At 35.2% G+C, this 21625-nt stretch overlaps 1 long non-coding RNA gene across 1 annotated transcript in view; it reads right to left on the reverse strand.

The window, feature by feature from the left end:
- The window catches only part of LOC111098540, a 69985-nt gene extending 50458 nt beyond the window's left edge, over nucleotides 1–19527 (reverse strand). The window contains exons 1-2 of the long non-coding RNA XR_005368291.1: nucleotides 19389–19527; nucleotides 19091–19153 (exon numbers count right to left, since the gene is read on the reverse strand). This is a non-coding gene — a long non-coding RNA (uncharacterized LOC111098540). The remainder of the gene's footprint in view (nucleotides 1–19090; nucleotides 19154–19388) is intronic.
- Nucleotides 19528–21625: the final 2098 nt, after the last annotated feature.

Below are 21625 nucleotides of genomic sequence, written 5' to 3' on the forward strand. Positions count from 1 at the left end.
AAACTTATCCCTTTTACTCTATTCAAATTTCATCTCTTTCTTCAAATTGCTTCTCACATAGTACTGACAATATGGTCAACAAAAATTGTTTTTTTTTATCTTACAATAGCTATAATTACTTATTAGCATATTGATTCTCTGTGTTATACTGGGCACACTCTGGTAGCGGAGATCTTCACATATTTATCTCTGTAACCCCAACCCAGAACAGGTATACCCATAAAGTGTTTGTTGTATTAATAAATGTATTAATTCATGAATAGGAGGGTGATTGCCAAAATAAAAAGGAAACCAAGAACAGTTAAATACCTCTAACATGAGGCATTATAGCCATAGACTTTTGAAAAGTCTCTGAATTAAACTGAAAACAACATTATAAGTGAAATGAAAGGAAAGGTGTTTCAGTGATCCATAGAAAGCAGTTTAATGAAGTATAAAGGGCAGTGTGGTGGTCCCCAGTGTGTCCTGCTGTATTTCCATCCCTCTGTAATCTCCTCCCCTAGAATTTAGACTGGCCCTTTGATTCTCTGTTGATAACTGGAATGGATAAGGCATGAGATATCTGGGGCCAGGTTCTATGATGCCCTGCAACTTAAAATGGATGTCTTGGAACACATGCTGTAGGGAAAATTATAACCATGTAAGAAGTCTGACTACTCGGAGACTACCATATTCTGAAGAAACCCAACTTGGCCACATGCAGAGGCCATCTTAAGAGAAAGATGAATGACTAGGCTCCAGATCATTCCAACTGAGATGCCAGACCTGAAGGAAGCATCTTAGACATACAGTCCAGTACAGATTTCAATGACTGACTCATTCATGGATTTAGGCAGATTCTCTTGGATTGCTGATATTCTAAATGCATCAGGGTGTCAGTCATCTTAAAACAATATTATATTTGGGCAATAAAGCCTCTGACTAACTTCCTGGTTTTTGACTTGTCTTCTACATGAATGAATTTCTCTGCCACATATATTTTTCAGTTTTTCTCATTTTTGGTCTAGATCATTTCTTAGGAGATTTTCATCTAAAATTGTATGATTTTTTTTTTTGGCCTTAAGAAGTAAGCTTAGAATATTATGTTATCCTTAGCTCCTAAATTAAAATGCATTATAGAGTCCTATTTCAGTAATATTTATTTTCTTTTTTTTAATAATTTATTTTTTATTGGTGTTCAATTTGCCAACATACAGAATAACACCCAGTGCTCATCCCGTCAAGTGCCCCCCTCAGTGCCCGTCACCCATTCACCCCCACCCACCCACCCACCCCCCTCCTCCCCTTCCACTACCCCTAGTTCGTTTCCCAGAGTTAGCAGTCTTTACGTTCTGTCTCCCTTTCTGATATTTCCCACACATTTCTTCTCCCTTCCCTTATATTCCCTTTCACTATTATTTATATTCCCCAAATGAATGAGAACATATAATGTTTGTCCTTCTCCGATTGACTTACTTCACTCAGCATAATACCCTCCAGTTCCATCCACGTTGAAGCAAATGGTGGGTATTTGTCATTTCTAATGGCTGAGGAATATTCCATTGTATACATAAACCACATCTTCTTTATCCATTCATCTTTCGATGGACACCGAGGCTCCTTCCACAGTTTGGCTATTGTGGCCATTGCTGCTAGAAACATCAGGGTGCAGGTGTCCCGGCGTTTCACTGCATCTGTATCTTTGGGGTAAATCCCCAACAGTGCAATTGCTGGGTCATAGGGCAGGTCTATTTTTCACTCTTTGAGGAACCTCCACACAGTTTTCCAGAGTGGCTGCACCAGTTCACATTCCCACCAACAGTGTAAGAGGGTTCCCTTTTCTCTGCATCCTCTCCAACATTTGTGGTTTCCTGCCTTGTTAATTTTCCCCATTCTCACTGGTGTGAGGTGGTATCTCATTGTGGTTTTGATTTGTATTTCCCTGATGGCAAGTGATGCAGAGCATTTTCTCATGTGCATGTTGGCCATGCCTATGTCTTCCTCTGTGAGATTTCTCTTCATGTCTTTTGCCCATTTCATGATTGGTAATGTTTATTTTCAAATTTAGTACTATTCTCAGCAAAGTCACCTGCTTAGGTAGGCCTTTTATAACAAATAATAAATCTCCCTTCACTAAGATCTTCTTTATCACATTTCCAAAGCTTAAGAAATACAAGTATAGCTAGGAAAAATTCTTTTATATGAAAAGAATTTAAAAATCAATTTATACAAATACTGTCTTAAATATAGAGAACAAGCTGGTGGTGACTGGGGGAGGTGGGCAAAATAGGTAAAAGGAAGGAGTACTTATCATGATGAGCACTGAGTATAGAATTCTTGAATCACTATATTGTACACCTGAAAGTAATATAACACTATATGGGGGATCCCTGGGTGGCGCAGCGGTTTGGCACCTGCCTTTGGCCCAGGGCGCGACCCTGGAGACCCGGGATCGAATCCCACATCGGGCTCTCGGTGCATGGAGCCTGCTTCTCCCTCTGCCTGTGTCTCTGCCTCTCTCTCTCTCACTGTGTGCCTATCATAAATAAATAAAAAAAATTAAAAAAAACATTGTATGTTAATTACACTGGAATTAAAATTTTTAAAAATAAATTTATATGCATAACAAATAAAACATTTGAAATAATAAAGAGTTTAATTCAAAATGTAAATTTTGAATTCAGTGTTTGTCAGAATCTAGTTTCTGTTTCAGCCGTTTTCTTTTTCTTTCTTTTTTTTTTCTTTTTCTTTCTTTCTTTTTTTTTTTTTTTTTTTTTTTTTTTAGCTCTAGAGAAAACTGAATCATTCCAGTCATTCCTCAGTTTAGGATCTTGAGGTGGTCATGGCTCTTTTCTAATCAGTAAACCTTAATATACAAGACTCTGGCTTCAGATGAAGGTTATATGGATTTATTAGGCAAATTTCATCCTCATTAAATAATTTCCTGACAGCTCATTTGATAATACATTTACACATTTCTTTTCCTCCTAAAATGAAGTCTGTCAAAAAAAAAAAAAAATCTACTGATTCAGGAGTTTGGTTATTTCAGCAAATACGACTGCAATATGATAAGGCTTCTTGGCTAAATATATTGCAACCAAAACAACAAAACAGGAAATAACAAAAGAATATGCAGGCATTTGTACCATCCCTGCTTATAATGTCATGGGAATTCAACCTGTATCTTATATTTCCATCTGTTAATGGTTTCCAAAGCAACAATCTCCTGTTATTCACTAATTCTGCTGGATCCATGTGTTCTCTGTACTCTAATTCTGGCATGAGTCCCTAATATTTGGATTTATTTTTTGGAGGCAGTTTCCTATAAGTGCAATATTAAAAATAATGTGCCCATTTATATCTACCCTATATTATGCTTCCTTTATATGGCACTCAGTTTGGAAAGCAATAATAGTGTGGTTTTTAGTGTTTTTAAAAATATAACATTAATATCTGCTATCTCATTTTATTCTCCCACAATCCTTGGTCTGGGGTTTAGTCTAAGCAAATTGTCTAAGCTTTCAAAGCCAATCACTAGCAAAATAGGAACTTTTCTTCTAAGTATCATGCCCTATCCAGGGGAATCTTTTCTAGCCAAGAATTCCTAAAGATTCCCTGACACATCTCCACTAGGAAAATTGTACTTCATAGACCTATTAGACTGACATGTTCTAGAGAATTTTCTTCTTGTTGACCTTGTTGGTGTGTGTGTGTGTGTGTGTGTGTGTGTAATTCAAAATTTTCATTCTAACAACAAAATATATGCCCCTTACTACTGTCTTCTTTTCTACTTTCCATTGCATTTTAGTTTCTGTGTTTCCTTCCTTTTTCATGGACTTTCCCCTCACATTTATCTGGAATCACAGCACCTCTCTTATCAGTGAGGCTGCTTTTTCCAAGTAGGTGAGCTCATGCTGTTTCCTGGATACTGAAAACAGCCCAGTATGACATGCGATCACGTCTACTCTAAATGCTCTGCCAACTTAGCCACCTGCCACATTTCTTCCTACAAGTCCTCTGGGAAAGGAGGGTGCTTTCTTTGTAATCACAAGTTGATTGAGTCCTAGTCCAAAACACACCCCAAAAAGAGATGCATGCACTCTCCGATTGTCATATGCTGGGTTAATTATTCTTCCCTTGGGTTCCTAGAGCACTTTCTACTCACATCTGTTATATTGTATTTATCACACTGCATCCAAATGTATTTTTTATTCATTCATTAAACGTATATTAATTGTGTGTCTACTATGTGTCAGGATGAAAACAGAAAAATATCACTGTTCTCAAAGAACCTCTAAACTACCAGGAAAAAAGAGACACAACATGGCGCATATCATGCATTTTTGATAGAACGTTAAGAATCATGGTCCTTTCTAGAAAAGACCCCATCTGGGAATCAGGAGAAAGTTCCCCAGAAACAAATAATAAGAACTGTAATGAAGCTACAATCATCAACTTCTTTATAACACCTCATAAAGATTCTTTTATTCCTTCCTTAAAATAATCTTGTCAGTTTTTTTTTAATATATCCACATAGTAGAAAATAAATTAAGAGGCTTAGAAAGGTAAAAACACATATGGTGAATCTGAAAATTATTTTCAAAATCAAATATCCAAAACTCAAACATGAAAGTGCCCTTCCAAAAATAATATTAGAAAATCCAGTATATTGGTCTGTGCTATATTGCCTTATATATGAGTATTCCAGTAGGATGGGTAATTTCCTTCTTACATTAAACACACAGCCATAGTCTTGTTACTACCTTCCTAAGAATTTTCTCTTTTCCTCATGCCAGCAGCCCACCTCATCCCATCTCTTACAACACAAACCCTGGGGAAAAAAGCAGAGTCTACCTAAATGTTAGTGTCTTCATCAGGGCAGGCTTCTTATGTGGGGATAAAAAAGAAGAAAAGATTGTGACAGGCCTGGAATTGAACACTCCCAAGTAACCCACCCTCCCCTCTACCACTCTGCCCCTGCTCACCCCATGGTGGAGTGGAAAAGGTAGCTTTTGTCCAAATGGAAGCCAGGTGTTTGGGGTAAATAAAGCTAGAACCTTACCCTGGGAAGTCATCTGGGTGAATCAGCCAGTTCCTCAGATAAATTACAGATTTTATTAAAAAAACAAACTTTTTGAACTTGAGGAATATGGGTTCCATTCTAAAACTCTAGCTCACTCATACATCTTTTTTTCTTTTAATTTTTTTTTAATTTTTATTTATTTATGATAGTCACACGGGGAGAGAGAGAGAGAGAGAGGCAGAGACACAGGCAGGGGGAGAAGCAGGCTCCATGCACCGGGAGCCCGACGTGGGATTCGATTCGACGTGGGTCTCCAGGATCACACCCCAGGCCAAAGGCAGGCGCTAAACCGCTGCGCCACCCAGGGATCCCTCACTCATACATCTTACTGATATAACTATTTTAAAAATCCTGTCACCACCAATATCATCAGTATCCCAGAGGGTCCCACTGTTCTTTCCATGTTCCCTGCCTCACTCTTCATTTTATCACTCAGTAAAGTGACTTCTTGTCTACACTGTCATTCTATCTCATGGCCTTGACTGGGAACATTAGCCTAAAGTAAAATTGGTCATCAGTGTAGATTTTTAAATTTTCCTTATTATGAGATTATACATGGTAATTAGAGAAAATTAGGTAAAAAAAATAATAAGGAAAGGAAATCAAAACAAGCCATAATAAAATCACCCATATTATCAACAAGAGATACCACGTATACTTTGGTTGACAAACGGACTGTTACTGGTTTCCATCGTGGGATTATGGAAAAGGTTCTGGTTACCACCTATCAAGGGAATATTGTTTCCTTCTCTTTTGAATCAAATACACATAAGATTCTGATGATGGTTTAAGTAATCTTTTATTGAGGGTACAATTAATTACAGGAGGTTACAGGAAGAAAATTAGAAATTAAACCTCTCATCCATTGATCTTATTATCTTATACCTCAAAAAGTAAAAAGGTTTATTGCCTAAATCTTTAGAGAAGGCCCCTGGGGTATTCTCTTGGTCTCTAACTCTCTCCCTTCACTTCTCATGCCCCATGGTCTTCTACTAATATTTTCTTTCCCATTTGAGATTTTTGCACTATATCCTCTTCTGGATGTGCCACGTCTTCTCCCAGAAAAATAATTTCCTACTTACTGTCCGTTTTTCAGGTTTTGAATCTCAAGAACATTTGGAATTCTCTGAAAGTCAGTGACTTCTTCTTCTGCCCAGTTTCTGCTGTGTGGTTTTAGGATAGAGTGAAGTGATGCTATGTCCAGTGTCTTTACCTACTTGGGGAGAGTCAGTAGGGAGTTTCCACTCTGGCAAGTGTTTCACATTTTCCTAAGGTTTCTGAAATTCTATACCTTACAACCATTAAGAATCATTGCTTTGTGAAATCTTCCTAACTAACATGATATTCATCACATATACTTAATGCAATCTAATCCTTTTTTTTTTTTTTTGAGGGGGCAGGGCAAAGTAATGACTCTGACCCAAGGAAACATTTTCACCATTCCTCCCCCACCCTCACCCTACCACACATACTACTTATAGTGAATTCATAAAACTTCCTCATTTAACTAGAATCACTTTTCATAATTCCTAGGTTTCTTTTTGATGATCTGAGAAATTTATAGTTCACTTGTTATTTTCTCCTTCATAAATATTTGTCATCATCATTTGGTTGCCACTGCATTATTTAACCAATGGTAAAGTTCTCAACATTTTGAGAGTATTGCTCTTGCTCCTATTCTAAACAATGCTATCATCACTCTCCTAGTAGCTAAATCTTTAAAATTATCTCGTTTTGGCCTTTGAACAGTAGCTAGAAGTTGAATTCTCCATCAGAGTATGAAATTTATAAGAATATTAATCCATATGGCCAAATTTGCTTGCTGACAGATTATATCAGTTTTCATTCTAACAGCCATGTTTCTAAGTTTTTGGAAAACATTAAATATCTTGGCTTGTTAAAATCTTTATCCACTTGGTAAGCAAATATATCATCTAATTGTTATTATAAATCATGCGTTTATAAATAATGAGAAGGAGTTTGGGGAAAAGAGAATTAAAATAAGAATCAAGTAATGAATGTAGTACGTACTGTGTGACTAATATGAGTAGAAGCATGAATTTAAATATTGATTTTTTTTATTCAGATTCCAGAGCTTCTTTCTCAAATATCTGTTTTTCTCAAATCTGCTGTTTTAATCTATAGGAAACATTTTATTTTTGCTATTTTAGAAATTCTAGCAGGCAAAACTCTTTACATTTCTATACTTTTAATATGTTACTTTAGAAATTCTAGTAGGCAAAACTCTTTACATTTCTATACTTTTAATATGTTACAAAGCATGTTTTCAGCTGTGTTAGCTTTGTTCAATGGATGATTTTGCTCTTATTTAAAAATGAGGAGGAGGGATCCCTGGGTGGTGCAGCGGTTTAGCACCTGCCTTTGGCCCAGGGCGCGATCCTGGAGACCTGGGATCGGGTCCCACGTCGGGCTCCCGGTGCATGGAGCCTGCCTGCTTCTCCCTCTGCCTGTGTCTCTGCCCCTCTCTCTCTCTCTCTCTCTCTCTGATGTGACTATCATAAATAAATTAAAAAAATTAAAAAAATAAATAAATAAATAAAAATGAGGAGGAGGAGGACATTGAGGCCCCCGAAAGTTCAGTGACTCCACCACAATCACATATCTAGGAAGTGCCAGATCCCAGCCTGTATAGGAAAAGAAGAGAATCAGTGCTTCTTTTTGCTCTACCTCCTGGGAAATTCCCACATTAACATTGGCTCAGTGAGTAATGAATAGATTCTTTCAGAAATAGAGTTGTCACAGTCTGATCTAAGTTAGCAAGCTTTCATTTTGCGTAGACAAAGAAAACAAAATGTTAGGCTGGCTTCTCAGCCTGAGGGCCTCAGAGAGAAGGAAGCTGTCTAGAGCTGGGATCCTTTCAGCTACACTGAGCATGAATTAGCTGACTAGAAAATACACGGTCTGCATGAATATGGGCACATCCGGATTGTTATTTACCCTCACTGGAGGGCAGGTAACCTGATGCGACCACAGACTGTAGACTTTAACAGACTGAGGAGAAGAATGTAGATTTGGATCCTCTATTTGTATAGCACCCAGAAGACTTTGGGAACCAATAGCTCAAACTACAGGGAAGCTGTGAACACTAGCTACCCATCAGTAAAAATGCAGAAAATTCCTGGACAACAGAAGTCCCCTCTATCCTTTGCAGCCGGAGAGGAAATATCATGGAGAAAGGCTTATAAATAACTACTCATGTTTGATGTGGGGAACAAAAGCTCCTGGAAATTATATTTAAGGCCTGAGGACTATAATTTAGTGTTCTGAAATCTATTTGAAGAGAAAAGTCTCCAAGATGGTTCAGCCACAGTCAGGATCCTTTAAGCACTTCCGGGTTGCTTACATCTAGCTCCTCTCCTCAGTGTTTTATACAAACACAATTGCATATATGCTAAGCACAAGCAGTAAGTACTCATCCTCATTTTAGAGGAGAGTTAATTGGAACTTAGTACAACTGAAACAAATAATTGACAAATGCCATTACTTTCTAACGGAGGTGGATCCTGGTAATAGAAAAGCCATTTTGTTTTAGTATACACCTTGGATTTGGATATAAGAAGGAGAACGCAAAAGTGGTTGCCAGTGTCTGGGAGGGAATGGGCAGTTGTTGTACAATGGGTATAGTTTCAATCGTGCAAGATGAATAAGTTCTAGAAGCCTGCTATATAACATAGCACCTGCAGTTAACAATACTGTATCATGTACTTCAAAATGTATTAACGGAGTAGATCTTATGTTAAGTGTTCTTACCACAAAAATAATCAGTAAGTCAGGATTACAAGAAAATTTTGAGAGGTATTTGATTTGTCTATCCCCTTGATTTTGGTGATGGTGTTATGGGTATATTGGTATGTTATAAAGAAAAATGATAAAAAAAAAAAGATGAAAAAAGGAGGAGGAAAAAGAAGACTCTGGAAACCATCTGTGAAAATGTTACTCTGATAGGCTGGTTGAAGGCCCTTTAAGGCATCAGGTACAAGTGACAGTTACTTGTGTTTTTGTTTTGCTGTGATATAAAACCATCATAATCTTTAGAAAACTCAGGCTTTTAGTAGGAAGTTATATCTGAGCTGAGCTATAGTGAGTAAAGTGAAATGGATGGAACTCACTTCTTGGTAGATCAGTCAGATATTTCTGGACCCTCAGTAAGGCCCGATCTCCATCTGCCTCCATAAATTAAAGACAGTAAAGTGTATCCTGCTAGTGGTTTTAGAAGATACATTTTCAAAGGTTATGGTTTAATGCTGGAGATTTGTTTGTATAGTGGAACATTTTTTTATGAGACCTTTGTAATGAAGACAATGCAGGAAAAAAAAAAGAGGAAAAAGAAGAAAAATGAGGAGGAGGAATAACAAGACAACAAGAAGAAATCATTGCATTTCATCGTGGAGAATTTTGGCTTTTGTAGCCATGACTGAAAATTACCATCTTTATTTTAACTCCCCCAACAATAAGATATCATCAAAGAAAATTGGCTGTCAAATTACTTCACAAATTAAACTGCAGCATAACATATCTCTCTGGGAACTAAAGAAATGAGAGACCTAATTTTTTATGACATTAGAGATCATTTCATCCAACTTTCTCATTTTACATATAATGAAACTAGTGCTGAGAGGGTTTAATGTCAGCTGCCAAATTCCACAGTGGATTTGCAGCAAAGTCTTATTGAAAAATAATAAACGTATCCTATGGAGATGTAGTGGTAAAATACAATAAGAAATGAACTCTGAGAAACAAAATTTGCAAGTATATCTGCTTCTATTATCTGATATTTTTCTGTGAACCACAACATCTTTACCAGTTCTAAATGGTCATGTATTCACTTCTTGTTCTTTTTTTTCTATTTGTTGTCCAAAGTAATTTGGAATACAGCTTTAATGCTACATCCTTTCATATCTTTCCCATCTCTGACCAGTGAACCTCAGTCACCCATAAAATTTAGAATAACTTGCTCTACAAACAATAATGTGGAGCCTATTGGATCTTATAAATCACTGAATGTCAGTTGAGAGAAAGGATATGGAAAACTCAGGTTGTTTGAGTTCTTGTATGTGGTGCCAGAGAGAGGCAGAGATACAGGCAGAGGGAGAAGCAGGCTCCATGCACCAGGAGCCCAATGTGGGATTCGATCCCGGGTCTCCAGGATCGCGCCCTGGGCCAAAGGCAGGCGCCAAACCACTGCGCCACCCAGGGATCCCCAGCTTTCTCTTTTATCCTAGAAATATATATATGTTGAGCAATATTCCATTGTGTATATATACCATATCTTCTTTATCCATTCTTCTGTCAATGGACATCTGGGCCCTTTCCCTATTCTGGCTATTGTGGACATGGCGCGTTACATACAACTGATAAATCACTAAATTCTACCAGTGAAACTAATAATACAGTATATGTTAACTAAATTAAATTTAATTAAAGAATTTTAAAAATTAAAAAAAGAAATGTGTGCGTGTGTGTGTGTGTGTGTGTGTGTGTGTAAATTATGTTCACTAAGGAAAGTGAGGAGATCTTGGTGTTTAGTTTTGTTTGAATGGCCCAGAACTAGGCTAAGATTTTTACATTTTTACATGTCTTGCTTTATTTATTATATTGATTTGAGGGAAGTATTTTTATTTTACAATGTGGAAACTGAGGCTCAGGGACAGAACCACCTTACCATAAGTGACATAGATTCCTTTAGTATCTAAAAGCAAATGTCGCTACCTTGGCTTTGGAGCCTATGTGATTCTAAATAAATCTGGTAGTAGCTTAGGTCTCCCACCTCTCTCATACCAGTCTTTACTTTCTTTCTATATTTTAATTGCATTGGCTTTCCACATATCAGAGATTTCTCTGCCTTATGGCCTTGTGTCTGTTCTCTTGCCTCGCCTCTTGATACAGCACATTTCTCCTTACTCAGTTGTTGTTCATGCCCTCCTCTGAACTTCTCATCTAAAAGAGGTCTCAGCAACCTGTTCCTTAATAAGTATCACATTATACAATTACATAATTTTTCTTTTTATTTTACAATCTGTGAGGGCAAGGACCTTAGAATAATATTTAGAACAAACTATATGCACACAAAAATGTGAAGAAATGAACACATTTAAAAATGGAAAAAATTAATAAAAGGAATTGAAACCAGGTGTGTTTCACAATGCCCAGGCTCACCCTGCCTTCACTGTTTTATTTGTTACACTCCATTGCCCAGCTAATCTACACCTATATTTAGGCTCATTGGAATATCTTCTTTCTTTGAACTCTGTGCCCTAGAACTTACAATGAATTGATGAGACTTGTTGATCAATAGCTCATGGGTTGATAGCTTATCTTCCCATCCTAATTGTACCTACACAAGCCATAGGTTGTGTCCATCATTGTGTTAGGTGATTTCTCACGAGTGACATTCTTCACAGATCACTGACAAAACTAGATGCAGGATCCAATGAAAGGACCAGGAAATGGAAACCCACTATCTGTCCAGAGAGGAGAAGCAGACACATTTGTGAATACAGGTAATGACTCCAAAGGAAGAATGAAAGAAGAGAGAAAAGAAGAGAGAGAAGAAAGAAAAACAAAGCAAAGAGCTATGTAAGTGAAAATAGTAACATAGTAACTAAGGATTACAGTTGTGTCAGCTCTTTGGACCTGGTCAACTTGGTTGAGATAGTCTCCAATTATTCAATGAAACACTAATATAGGTGTTGCTGAGAAGAGATTTTATTTTTAATATTTTATTTATTTATTCATGAGAGACACAAAGAGAGCCAGAGACACAAGCAGAGGGAGAAGCAGGCTCCATGCAGTGAGCCCGATGACTCCAAGATCATGCCCTGAGCAGAAGGGAGGCGCTCAACCACTGAGCCACCCAGGCACCTCGAGAAGAGATTTTTTAAATGTAATTAAAGTCCTGAATCACTTGACTTTAAGCAAGGGCTATGGACCTAAAAATAAAAATAGCCAGTTATTTTACCAGCATAGTTTATTCAGAAATAGCAGAGGAATTGCAATTTGGGACCTACAAACGATGGCAAACCACAGGCAGGTTCCAAGAACAAAAGAGAGAAGAGTTCTTTTATAGAGAAAAGTATGGGGGTGGAGGAAGTGGTGTTGGGAGGAGTTGTTTTGAACAGAAGTCCAATCCATTGGAGGAAACTGGGGGTCTGAAGTGTATAGTTTCTCATTGGTTAGTAGATGAAAGCATCTCATTGCCTGGGCTATTGCTAAGGCAGGGAAAACTTTCTTCCTCCTGCTAGGGGGAAAGTAAGCCTCTTCCTGCCAAGGAATATATAATAAGCAGGACAGGTGGTATATGCATGAGAGCTCCCCCTCAGGGATTCCTGATTCCATTTTCAGTGAGGCTTCCCTTTATTAATTTCATAGGGAGATTTTCCTAGATAATCTGGCTGGGTCTGACTTAATCAATTGGAAGTCTTAAATGCAGGGCTGAGGCTTCTCCTAATAAAAAATGGAAATTTGCTTCCATTTAACCTGTTGAATAAAATAAACTGCCTGTCTTTAGGCACTTTGAAGGACATCTAAAATTGGTGAAAATTCACATATTCAGTTAAAATTACTGAATGATCCTTAACTGCAAAAGGTTAATATTAATTGAACACTTGATCACACTGTTTTATGAAATTGGTCAAATATACAGTACCATTAAAAAAAAAAAACAAGTGAAAAGCAAAGACTATGAATTAGAAAGGAAGATATGAGAACCACTCAGGGAAGCTGAGAAAATGTTTCTTCTCCCATTCTCTTAAACAGCAAAAGCAAAGCAAGAACAAAAACAAACAAAAAGCAACTTTTTCTCAGGGTTGTTCAGTAAAGCAGTAGAGATAAATTACCAAAGTTCCCACTTCCCACCGTCTCCCTTGCAGAAATTTGGCTTTGAGGGACTTTAAACCTAGGAGCTGCCAAATTTTGATTCATTCATCTTGGCAACTGCCATGGAGACAGGCTTCTAAGATGGCAAACTCTACTGTTTTAATTGAAATAGATTATTGTGTTTAAAAGAGACACCTGAGTCCATCAGTGCCCCTTTCCCAGGGGTATTATTATGATGGGGTCTGAAATGTTCCAAGACTTCTGAAATGCCACTGCATTTCAGTGCCATAACGCGACTGCATTTCATAATGCAATGAGAAGGACAAAATGCGTGCTTGGAGAGAGAAAGGATGAAGGGCCAAGTCAGGAAGAACTTGAAATAAAAGGACATCAGAATGTGGGAAATTCTTTCTGTGAGCATCACATTTGAGAAACGTGCCAAATTAACCCAGAGCCCCCATGCTCTCTGCTTCTTAGCAGAGTTCTGCAATGTGCTTTGCTCAGGGATAGCCTCTGAATGTACATTCTGAGGTCTTTGCACACATGTTCACTTAGAGTGGGTCCAAAAAATCACAACTCTATGGGCCCTGAGTTGTATGTAGAAGCAACCTGGATATATACAGACAAGAAAGTACAAAGGTGGAGAAAGGAAATCGGCCCTGGTTCAAGAGAAAACCAGCTTCTGACAGGCCATGGTAATGTTCCTTTGTCACCAGCCCTTGCTAGAATGAGAGCCTAGATGTGTTATGGTGTTAGAGAGAAAAGATGTGGGAGGAACCCAAGGGCAGATCATTTCCTCACCATCTTGAACCAGTTTGAATCTGATTTCTACCAAAGGAAGAAGCTACAAGAGCATGGACAAAGTAATATCTTGGCAGTGTGTTACGAAAGGTTAGGTATTACCTGCCCTCACATCCACCTACTTTTTGCTAGACATTTGCCAAAATAAAGGGTCTGCAAAGTATGACTCACAGATCAAATTTGGCCCATAGCCCATTTTTCTAAATAGTGTTTTATTGGAATGCAACCACACTCATTTGTTTATGTGTTATGGTTGTTTCCTTGTTACAACCGCAGAGTTGAGAGTGCTTTGCAAAACCGGAAAATGCTTTATGACCCCAGGCCTAAATGTTAAGGCTATGCAGAAGGATAAAACACGACCCTTTCTTTGTCCACAAAGATACAACAAATCTGAAATAGGTTATTTTGAAATAAGCTGTTACATGTGGAAAAAAAAAAAAAGATATCTATACCATGCTACCATAGGAATACTTACATTAATGTAAGTATTCCTATTCAGCCAATGCTATTTTTCATGTGTTGATTTAGGAAACCAAATTTCCTTCCATTCTTGACTCCTTCATTCAAATTACATATGGGAAAAATGAAAGTAGAAAATGCTCATATAATTCTTAAATCCCCAGGACATTCCCACACATATATGGACTTTACACATGCCACTTCAAAGGAAAGTTCAAGGATGGTGTTTGCAATTAATGAAGCTGAAATGATTGGTAACACAATTAGCAAAAAAATAACATTAGGCTAACTCATACCTTACACAAAAGAATACACCTATTTTTAACAATATAGAAGGATATTTTTATGACCTTATAGAATGGCAATATCTTCTGGAATGACACTAAAAGCACTAGTCATTTAGCCTATTGCTAAATCATATTAAATTTAAGAATGCTTAGAGACACCTTTAAACTAGCATTTAAAAAAAAGATATATCATAAAGTGAGAGAAAATAGTTGCAACTGTAGACTTCTGTAGAACAGAAGACTCAGAAAGTTTTTTTTTGCCTTCATGCTAACTGTCTAAAAGGATTTAGTTAGAGAAGAACCTGTCCCAGGAAGGAAGCTATAACCATAATTAACCATAATATAATATGAACTAGGTATGGTAGAAGGGAACTTAGCAAGGCCTGTTTGATCAACGTCCTCTGTGCCCCATTTTTTCTGAATGGCCCAGCAAATATTCGTTTATCATTTACTCTTTCCATTCTTTCTATGAATTGCCTTCCATCTCTTTGCAGCCCCAGATCCCTACCCACTTCTTCTCAATCTACAATAACATATATAATATGTTATATAATAATATAATATATAATATATATTATATAATATATAATAACTTCGTTTTACCTGTCTTTGGAATCTCTCATGTTTATGTGGATTCCCCATGCGTATGTAATTAAATCCAATTTTCTGTCAATCTGTCTCATGTCAATTTAATTCTTAGAGCCAGAAGAATCTTGAAGGATAAAATAAATTTTTTCCTCCCCAACACAATATTTGTAACCAACAAGTACTAATATTCAAAATATAAAAAAGAATTTCAGGGATCCCTGGGTAGCTCAGTGGTTTAGCCTTTGGCCCAGGACGTGATCCTGGAGTCCCGGGATCGAGTCCCACATTGGGCTCCCTGCATGGAGCCTACTTCTCCCTCTGCCTGTGTCTCTGCCTCTCTCTCTCTCTTTCTGTGTCTCTCATGAATAAATAAATAAAATATTTAAAAAATAATAATTTCTGCAAAACAAATTAGAAAAAGATTGACAACAGAACAAAAAACAGCATTTACAAAGATTAAATTTGAGTGGTTATTAAATATATGTAAAGTGTTTAATCTCTTTATTATTAAGAAGAGGAAGTAAATTTAGGCCACAATAAGATAGGACTATCTACCTAGTAAATGGGTGGCCAGTTGAAAACAAGACAAATATTGACAAAGATGTAGAGCAAGAAAAAGACACTTGAAGTCCTGATGGGTTTGTAATTTGATAAGACCATTTTGAAGTTCAGCTTTATCTAATAAATTTAATATACATATTCTCTGATCTACATTTCCATTACATTCCACTCCTTACAAAAACATCTTCTCATTTGCAGTACTTACATGAATAGGAGTGTTCATAGCAGCACTGTTTATTATACATAAAACTGGAATAAGCCCAAATATCCATCAAAAAAAAAATCTATCAGTAAGTCATTGTGTATACCTAGCAATGAAAATAAATGAACTATAGGTAACAACACTGATTAATCTCAAAATATAAATACAAGTATAAATATAAATAGTGAGCAAAATATAAGACCCAAAAGATCTATAATAATAATACATAATGCAATTTATATGAAGTCCAAATGTAGTATTTTCCTTGAATAAATAGGGTACCTCCATTTGATATAAGCTTCCTTTAGTCTTTTATATATAATTTTCTATGAAGATTTATATAGATTTAGCAGTTGTTGTCTTAGGGTATTTTTGAAACATATTTTATTCTTCTTTGAAATGCCATCATTTAAAAACTTACATTTATTAATTTTTTTCTTGGTTCATAGGAATTTGATTTCTTTTTACATTGCACTAATAACAAGTAATCATTTTTCACAAGTTCTAATTATCTTTATTTATTTAATTTTTATAAGTAAAAAGTCATCTCTTTATAAATAATAGCTGTCTGATTTTTTCATTTCTAATCCCTTTCTTTTATTTTGCTTTATTTTATGTATCTATATCTTTTTTCTGTTTGAGATGTCAGAACTTTAAAGCAATGAAAAATTAATGTGGTGATAATAAGCATTTGATCTTTTTCCTAATTAAAATGCTTCTATTTTTCAAATCTCTATATTTAGAACTTTTAACCTTTAACTATGTTACATATGAAAAATGAACTATATTTTTCATGTGTTATTTTATTTCTTCAATTATTAACAACTTTGGATAAATTTCCAGTGTTTATCAATTCCTTTTATTATCTTTTAAGAGTTGCCTGTTTTTCTCTTGGGTCAATTCTTTTTCTTTAGAATTATTTAATTTATTTTAAATCTACTTAGTTTTTGTTTTTGTTTTTTTTTCTTTTTGTCTACAAACTGTGGCAAACTGTTTTTTTTTTCTTTTTGTCTACAAACTGTGGCATCATACATGATAAATAATGATACAGTGATGTATCATACAAATGTGATTCATTATTTTATGGAGCTTTTAGTCTAACAGTGATAACACTTCTACATTTGGGAAATTAGCAGTATCAATCATATGCTTGTTGTAAATAATTTTCTCAAGTTGTCTTTTGTGTATTTTATATCTTGCCCTTGTCTTCTCATCCTCCCTCTCTCCTTACTCCTCCCCTGCTCCTCCTTCTTTCCTGTCATTTCTTTCCTCTTCTTCCTCAACCCTTCCTTCCATCTCTTATTTCATTTATTCTCTCTAACCTTCTCCAACTCTTTCCTCTTTTATTTCCATTAGCTACCATTATCTTTCCCTATTGACCTTTCACTCACTTGTGTTCTATAGATAAATGAAATTTATCAATATTTTTCTATATGAATTCTGGGTTTTAAGTTATTCTTAGAAAAATCTACTCTATGATAAAATCTGATTATCAAGTATTATCATCTTATGTAAATCATTGTAATTAACAATGGTTATATTGGAATATATATCTGGAATTTAGATGTATTGTTTCCAAATGACCAGCCAATCCTTTATAACATTAGTATCGTATAACTCATTTTTGCTACATTATTTGGAATTCTGCTTTCAATTTTCATATCTATTTGGGTCTCATGCTAAGTCTACTTTGTCTTATTAATCTTACATGATTCTCCTTGTGCCTGCCCCTTACATTTAACTAAATTCTGAAATAGATCTTAATACCTGGCAGCATTCTTTTGCTTTCATTACTCAATTTTCAAGTCTTAATTTTTAAAAATTCCATATTTGTTCTTATATACATCCTTTAGAATAATAAGGTTATCAAATAAATCTCAAAATTCCATGCTGCAGTGACTTTACTTTTTATTAATGGATAAATATGGTCTAAATTGACATCTTTTCAAACTTGCATTTTTCTAATCAAAAACAAATACAACAGGGGTTTTATTATCTAGCAATACAGATGATTAGATGTTCAGAGAAATTTTCTAGGTATAAAATAGCTAAAACTGTTCAATGGACAGTTTAAAAATATATAGTTAGCTTAGTAAAGAAAAAGAATATTTTCTGAAAAAAAAAAAGTGAGAATGCACAAATTCAGACAGACAAACAATTGTTAAAGCTTGCCTTTGTCCTGGGGATGTTGGATTGTTCTTGGTAGTTTAGCACAGTTGGTTTACCACTCCAGAGCTAAGAGATAAAGTCTTTTAAAGTCCATGCAAAATGACAAGTCTATCTGATAGGAGACCCCTACATAAAACCTGAACCCTGAGAAAGATAACTCACAGTGAATGAACAAGGAAAAACAAAAACAAAGCAAATGCTTACTCTCAGAAGATGTGAATGTATCTAGGCATGTGGAGAGTAGAAGGAATAGAAGGGAAAAATATCCCCCTGGGGTTTCCCAACCGAAAGTCTGATCTCATGCTTATGTAGAGAGAGAACTCACTCTTCCTTCACAACCTAAAAATATGGCAAGGAGATAATTTAGATTAAAAAGACCCCAGATAGGAATGCCTCTATGACTCTAGAGACACAAACACAAACTGTCCCTGGGGAAATGAACTAACTAACTAAATAAAACTAAACCCAGAATTTAAAGGTCAAGTTTCAAGGATTATTAACTCACAATGAATACATAAGAAACAAGCAGAAAGGACCAAGATTAATCATTAATATTAAATAACAGAATCAGAGACAGAAGCACTGCTGATATTGAACTATGAGACAAAGCACAAATAATTGATTTTAATATATTTAAATGTTTATAAAGTATAACTAATCCAGAGGCTATTAATAATAGTCTTTTGAAAAAAATTAAACATTTCAAGAAAGTTTAAGAGCCCAAAAGAATTAAATTTAGAAATTTAATAGCAGTTTAAACATGGAGTTACACAAAGTCAAAAGGAGAGTGAAGCAATTTGAAGATAGGTGCAAGTTAAAAGCCAAGAAGGACTAAGTGATATAAACCCTGGAAGAAATACTGAACTACATAATAAAATAATAAGTGTTTTTTAAAACATCTGTCTACTTAGGATTCCAGAGGAACTAGAATAATGAGATCAAGGACATACCTGAAATATAATTGAATATTTTCCACTCTAGCACAAAGATAGGAATAGCATTTTCAGGAATCTCTAATACTCTTAACATTGGAAATTTAAAATATTAGAGTAAAATCAAATAACATGACATTAAAGAGATGAACCAAAAAAGCAGCCAACATTTAAAAACAAATAGTTTACTTACCAAGAATGAGACAGATGATTTCGCAACAATTAAAAGATAAACCTTTGCAAAGTAGAATAATATCTATAATGTAAGACAAGAAAATAATTCTCAGGACACATTTCAAGAGCAAATTAAGAATTCAGACTTAAAAATTGGAAAGATTTACTAAAGAATTATTAAAATATATTCAAGAAAAATACCAGAATAGAGGAGATGAAAAATGGAAGAATAATAGAAAAATATATATGGCTATGATAAGAAAAATTATTAAACAAAACAAGCATAAATACAATAAGTATCTAATTTTTGGACTTACAGTTTACAAGATGGAACTTAGTCACTCAGTTGCAATAGCATTTCATTCAGAAGAAAATACAGCCCACACTTAAAGTATTCTAATATCCTTGTATTGTTTAGAAGACCAAAAACCTGTTTTGTTCAACTATATATAAATTTTGTTAAGCCAAATTTTAAGGATAGGTAGTACCAGTATGGAAAGAGGATATAAACTTCAAGCTAATGAAGAGAAATAAATAATGAAATTGAAAAGAAAAATATTGTATCTAAGGAAAATGAACATTAATTATAGGACAAAGATACATGTCTTTCTCCAGTGTTTCAGTGGGGCTCCATCCCTGGCAGACAAACTGTCTCTTGCTTTGCTCTATTTCCTTTGCCTTTTCAGTCTAAATTGTGGCCTACAAGGTGAGGCTGCCAGACCCCACCCTCGGAGCCAGTTTTCTTATGAGTTTGAGTTTCCTTCCAATTCTCTGTTCAGCTCTCAGATGAAGCTTAAATCACTAATGTTTAAATCACTTGGCATGAGTGTCACCAAGTACAGGATACAGAGAAACCTAGAAATGTAGAAACTTTTTACCTATGTTTTTTTGAAATATAAAGATCCAACCACAGCATGAGAGTCTTACTGTAAAAACTTTAATAAAATTGCCCATGGGGAAATGACACTTGGATTTATTAGGTGAGTAATATATCAAAGAGGTGACAGTAGCACCACCCTGAAAAGAGTAAATCTTCAGGTGGGACCATTTGGCAAGGACCAACTGCCTGAATGTGATGATGAGCCATGTCTTTACAGCAGAATAAAGTACCCTGCTGGGTTGCATCGACTTTTGTGTCTTCCATAAGCAAGAAGAAAAAGAAACAAACTCCATAGAAACCTGCTAAAACTCAAGCCTAGTTTCCCAAGTTTGTTTATTTTCTTGTTCTTGCTGGCTTTTAATTTAATATAATCATCCAAGAATTTTTGCACTAAATTATCTTTGTTTTTGCTATTTCCTATGTAGATTTCTGACCAACTGGCTTCTCCAAGAACAGGTTCTGAAATCTAATCTTTATTTCCTTGACTGTTTACCTTGTTGTTTTAGCCCTACTATTCAACTTTGGTCTTTCCAGCCCATTCTGTTCATGGTATCAGTAAAGTGGTGGAGAGTTCTAGAGATAGAGCCAAACTGCTTGGGTTGAGTTCCGACTTTTGCAACATTATAGTTGTGTTGTGTTTAACATTTGGGCAAACACCGAATCTCTGTAAAATCCATTTTCTCATAAGAACAATAGAGAAAAATAATCTGAACCAGAAAAACAAGCAGAAAGCGGAAAACAGTTATAGACATGCAGTTCACAGAAGAAAAACTACCAATTCTCCAACACATAAATTAGAAATAGATTCATTCTTTTAGAGATGCATTTTTTTTCTTAGGTTGTTAGAAATGATAGATACTGGTAATATCTTGTGTGGGGATACAAGAGAACAAGAACTCTAATAAATTCTCATGGAGAATGAAAAATAATTCTGGCTTTTTAAAAATAGTATCTCTCCAAAGAGATATTTTTAAAATGTACTTTATAGAAATATTTGCATGTGTATAATATATAGTAACAGCATGTTGATTGAAAATTTCATTATGTTTGCAAAATTTTGAGAATATCCTAAATCCATCAATTATAGAATATAATAATATAATCATGCTACATATTATGAAAATAATATTTTCCTAATATATTATGAAATAGAAAATCAGGTCATAGAATAATACATAGGTACAGTATATGCAACATACAAGAACAACATGTAAATAAGCACAGTTTATATTTAGTCATTCTCAGTGGTATGGTTAATTTTTTTAGAATTGAAATACAACCATAATGATTGGTAAATAGCTACTTTCCTAAACTCTACAGGTCAAAGCAATTGGGTATGACTCAGTTATTTAATTCAATGCTTCCCAAACTTCCACTGATCAGAAAATTTCATAAAACTAAATACCGACATAGACTTACCAAAATTTATTTCACTGAATTAAGCCATTAAGACATCAATAATGTAATTTCACCATCAGTTTCTTCAAGAAAATATTTCAACACCAAAATAGTAAAACAATACCTATCTAGGAAAAAACAAAAAAATCTTTAACCTGAAAAAAATGACTTTCAGAAAAAATAGAGGATTTTATTCTAGTTTTTTCTATTCCCATAGGAAATGTGGTCATAGATCTTGTCATTTATGAAATAATGATTTAGATATCTCCTTCTTAT

Source organism: Canis lupus, chromosome 13 (assembly GCF_011100685.1).
Source record: "Canis lupus familiaris isolate Mischka breed German Shepherd chromosome 13, alternate assembly UU_Cfam_GSD_1.0, whole genome shotgun sequence".
Taxonomy (NCBI): Eukaryota; Metazoa; Chordata; class Mammalia; order Carnivora; family Canidae; genus Canis; species Canis lupus.